This window comes from Schistocerca cancellata, unplaced genomic scaffold (assembly GCF_023864275.1).
Source record: "Schistocerca cancellata isolate TAMUIC-IGC-003103 unplaced genomic scaffold, iqSchCanc2.1 HiC_scaffold_738, whole genome shotgun sequence".
In the NCBI taxonomy this organism is placed as follows: Eukaryota; Metazoa; Arthropoda; class Insecta; order Orthoptera; family Acrididae; genus Schistocerca; species Schistocerca cancellata.
The window spans coordinates 10001-15000 of NW_026046749.1; the positions used below are offsets into that span (position 1 = coordinate 10001).

At 54.6% G+C, this 5000-nt stretch overlaps 1 non-coding gene across 1 annotated transcript in view; it reads right to left on the reverse strand.

Annotated features, from left to right (window-relative positions):
- LOC126141674 (small subunit ribosomal RNA) overlaps positions 1-1067 on the reverse strand; it is a 1909-nt gene extending 842 nt beyond the window's left edge. Inside the window, exon 1 of the ribosomal RNA XR_007529532.1 lies at positions 1-1067. This exon is cut by the window's left edge and continues 842 nt beyond it. This is a non-coding gene — a ribosomal RNA (small subunit ribosomal RNA).
- Between the last annotated feature and the right edge of the window lie 3933 nt (positions 1068-5000).

The window sequence follows — 5000 nt, forward strand, 5'->3', positions numbered from 1 at the left end:
GATTAATGAAAACATACTTGGCAAATGCTTTCGCTTCTGTTCGTCTTGCGACGATCCAAGAATTTCACCTCTAACGTCGCAATACGAATGCCCCCGCCTGTCCCTATTAATCATTACCTCGGGTTCCGAAAACCAACAAAATAGAACCGAGGTCCTATTCCATTATTCCATGCACACAGTATTCAGGCGGGCTTGCCTGCTTTAAGCACTCTAATTTGTTCAAAGTAAACGTGCCGGCCCACCCAGACACTCAATAAAGAGCACCTTGGTAGGATTTCAACGGGGTCCGCCTCGGGACGCACGAACACGCACGAGGCGGTCGCACGCCTTCGGCTCGCCCCACCGGCAGGACGTCCCACGATACATGCCAGTTAAACACCGACGGGCGGTGAACCAACAGCGTGGGACACAAATCCAACTACGAGCTTTTTAACCGCAACAACTTTAATATACGCTATTGGAGCTGGAATTACCGCGGCTGCTGGCACCAGACTTGCCCTCCAATAGATACTCGTTAAAGGATTTAAAGTGTACTCATTCCGATTACGGGGCCTCGGATGAGTCCCGTATCGTTATTTTTCGTCACTACCTCCCCGTGCCGGGAGTGGGTAATTTGCGCGCCTGCTGCCTTCCTTGGATGTGGTAGCCGTTTCTCAGGCTCCCTCTCCGGAATCGAACCCTGATTCCCCGTTACCCGTTACAACCATGGTAGGCGCAGAACCTACCATCGACAGTTGATAAGGCAGACATTTGAAAGATGCGTCGCCGGTACGAGGACCGTGCGATCAGCCCAAAGTTATTCAGAGTCACCAAGGCAAACGGACCGGACGAGCCGACCGATTGGTTTTGATCTAATAAAAGCGTCCCTTCCATCTCTGGTCGGGACTCTGTTTGCATGTATTAGCTCTAGAATTACCACAGTTATCCAAGTAACGTGGGTACGATCTAAGGAACCATAACTGATTTAATGAGCCATTCGCGGTTTCACCTTAATGCGGCTTGTACTGAGACATGCATGGCTTAATCTTTGAGACAAGCATATGACTACTGGCAGGATCAACCAGGGAGCTGCGTCAACTAGAGCTGAGCAGCCGGCCGCCCGGGAGTGTGTCCCGGGGGCCCGCGCGAACACGCAAGCGTCCGCTCAATTATTCTGCAAACAGGAGGAGGCTGAGCTCCCCTGCACAATACACCTCGAAACCCTCTCAGGTCCCGGCGGCGCGCAGCGCCGTCCTAAGTACTTGGTCGGGTTCGAGAGAGGCGCAATCGCCCGGAGTTAGGCGAGTAGACACTTTAGGTGCGACCACCCGTGCTCCCAACTGAGCTTGCCGCTGCCGACAGAGGCCCGGGAGCGTGCTGTCGTGGCATTGCCGGCGGGAGACAACACGCGCCACCTACGGTGACCGGCAGCTCCAACGCCAGCGCCACAGAAGGGAAAAGGCCCCACGTGGGTGCCGAAGCGAACTCTCCCAGCACAGCGCACGTGCCAACACGTCTGCACAACTGCGATACAAACCACCAGCGAGAACCGCTGGGGCGACCGAGCAGCAGACGGCGTCGCGGCGCCGAGTGCCGGGCGGCGGCGCATCCTCAACGCACACAGTCCTCAATCGGACCAGCACACTGCAGATGTCCACCGCGCTTCGCACCGGGCCGGCGAGGACCCACTTTGGCTGCACGGCGCCGCGCGCAGGGTGCCCCGGCGCGCAGCTGCGCCGCCTGCCGCGTCCGTCGGCCGGCGCGCCTGCCACTGGGCGCCCCCACCAGCCGGCTGTAGCGCGTGCGCCCACGCACCGCGCGGCCAGCACGCCGGGCGGCCCCCCCTCACCGGCCGGGGACAGTCCCACCCACCCACAGCCGCGTATCGCTTCACACCCAGATTCACATTCACGTTCGTTGGTATGGTGGGGACCGCTTCGTAGCTGTACCGATCGTTGCCCTCACAGATGTACCTCCAGCAAGGACAACCGCACCACAACGGGTTACCAGTTGTTCATTTGCGTAACGTCACCAGTAAACGTACACGTCCATCCCCGTTTGCAAAGTCAACTATTATTGCATGCCTGCCTGTCAGGTGTCAAGACACAATACGTCCGCTCACATCCACGCAACAAAATGTGCCCAACTAGAGGGCACGTGGAAGGTGCCCCCGTACGTATGCGATGTCCATTGCGCGACCAACTGTCAACCGGCCTCTGTAGCATGTCGCAGATGTGGAACGCGGGGCACCGTGCTATCACATTGTGTGAGAAGAGACTACTACGTCTGCATACACGCGCCACTACATGAACAGACGGCTCATGCTGATCGCCATCCACCGCGTCCATTACTCCCACACGTCTCTATGGCGTACCACACTGCAATGCAGCTGTTATGGCGAGATGACACGTAGCTGTGTGCACAACATCTGGACGGTATGGTTCACCGCAGTCTTTGTACGGTCACACATGTGCCAGAGTGTATCATTCAGTACATGAGGACCGCTGTGCAGTACAGTGTGTGGGTTAGGCGTACATCGGCGGACAGTGGACACAGGACAGAACACGACGTAGACTGAGTGCTTCGGCATGCACCTGACCGACCAGCTTGCGAAGGCAGGGGGAAGGGGGAAGGGTGGGGGGGGGGCGATGTACGTCCTGCTGGCGTCCACATTACAGTGTATAGCGTGAGCATGTAAAAAGGAAGCAACACTTGCGACGTGTTGAACATGAAACGATACACATGAGACCGGGGAGTGCGAGTCGCGAACTATTCTGAGCGGGTTGCGGTTGGACAACAATACATTAATGTAACGTGTCATATGCCAATTACAGAGCAGGGTAAGGCACAACCTGGGTCAGGTTAAGGCACAACCTGGGTCAGGTTAAGGCACAACCTGGGTCAGGTTAAGGCACAACCTGGGTCAGGTTAAGGCACAACCTGGGTCAGGTTAAGGCACAACCTGGGTCAGGTTAAGGCACAACCTGGGTCAGGTTAAGGCACAACCTGGGTCAGGTTAAGGCACAACCTGGGTCAGGTTAAGGCACAACCTGGGTCAGGTTAAGGCACAACCTGGGTCAGGTTAAGGCACAACCTGGGTCAGGTTAAGGCACAACCTGGGTCAGGTTCGGGCACAACCTGGGTCAGGTTCGGGCACAACCTGGGTCAGGTTCGGGCACAACCTGGGTCAGGTTCGGGCACAACCTGGGTCAGGTTCGGGCACAACCTGGGTCAGGTTCGGGCACAACCTGGGTCAGGTTCGGGCACAACCTGGGTCAGGTTCGGGCACAACCTGGGTCAGGTTCGGGCACAACCTGGGTCAGGTTCGGGCACAACCTGGGTCAGGTTCGGGCACAACCTGGGTCACGTTGGGGCACAACCTGGGTCACGTTGGGGCACGACGTGGGGTAGATTGCGGCACAACTTGGGGTAGATTGCGGCACAACTTGGGGTAGATTGCGGCACAACTTGGGGTAGATTGCGGCACAACTTGGGGTAGATTGCGGCACAACTTGGGGTAGATTGCGGCACAAATTGCATTACATTGCGGTACAAATTGCATTACATTGCGGTACAAATTGCATTACATTGCGGTACAAATTGCATTACATTGCGGTACAAATTGCATTACATTGCGGTACAAATTGCGGTACAAATTGCGTTACATTGCGGTGCATATTGAGTTACATTGCGGTGCATATTGAGTTAGGTAACGGTGCAAAATAGGTTAGGTTAAGGTGCGACATAGGTTAGGTTAAGGTGCAACATAGGTTAGGTTAGGGTGCAAGATGGGTTAGGTTAAGGTGACATAGGTTAGGTTAAGGTGACATAGGTTAGGTTAAGGTGACATAGGTTAGGTTAAGGTGACATAGGTTAGGTTAAGGTGACATAGGTTAGGTTAAGGTGACATAGGTTAGGTTAAGGTGACATAGGTTAGGTTAAGGTGACATAGGTTAGGTTAAGGTGACATAGGTTAGGTTAAGGTGACATAGGTTAGGTTAAGGTGACATAGGTTAGGTTAAGGTGACATAGGTTAGGTTAAGGTACAAACTGGGTTGTTTTATGGTACACATTGCGTTGTAGTACAGTACATGTTATGTTTGGGTACGGTACACAATGTGGTATGGGATGGCGTGTTGGGGGGGGGGGGGGGGCGAGGTTCGTTGATATTGACCGTAGGAAGTGGATGCGCGAGGCAGCGTCAGTGTGTCAAAGGAGGTATGTCACGTCGGGATGCGCTTTTCGCTAGTGAGAGGGGGGCGCGCCGTGTCTGTGGTTGCGGCAGACCTGTGTGTTTCATTCCCGCCGGTGTATTTGTGCTGTAAGACGATGGAGTGTGGTGATGTTGGGTGCACCCCTGTGTAGGACATGTGTGGGTGTTGATGGCTTATCTGAGCAATTGTGGTTGTCGGACGAGTGGGATATTGTGTTTTATGATTGGACCTCCTGGCCTGGTTATCATAGTCTGGTTGGTGTATTGTGGCGCATAGGATGCACCGGACGTTGGTCCATGCTGGCGCTTAATTATTGAATCTGTGTCTGTTACAGGCAGAGAGTAGTGTGTGATAGAGTGTGTGGGTGACGTGTGGTTACTTTTGTTTGCACAGACGTTCAGCATGTATAGGGGCATTTGCGTATTTGATCTATCTATGTGGGCATGCATAGTTTACTGAGCAGTGCTGCGAGGTGACTGAACTACGAGCGACGTACTCATTTACAGCGGAATGGTTGCCTTCTACCAAAGATGGAGTATCGACTCTACGACAGCGTTGGCACCGCAGGAACCGGTGTCGTAAAATGGCCCCCACACCGTCATCGTTGTGCGGGGTAGGGACCGTCCATATTCTGAGAGGAGCCCTGTTTGCCACAGGGCGTGGGGTCTCGCGTCCTGCGGTTCAGTGCCCCCAGGGAAGCGCGCGGAGGTGGTGCTGCTGCTGCTGTAGCAAGCGAGCTACTTAGAGCATGTATAGGGACAGCGGGAATATGGCATATTGCATATAACTCTTCATGAAACGCAAGAT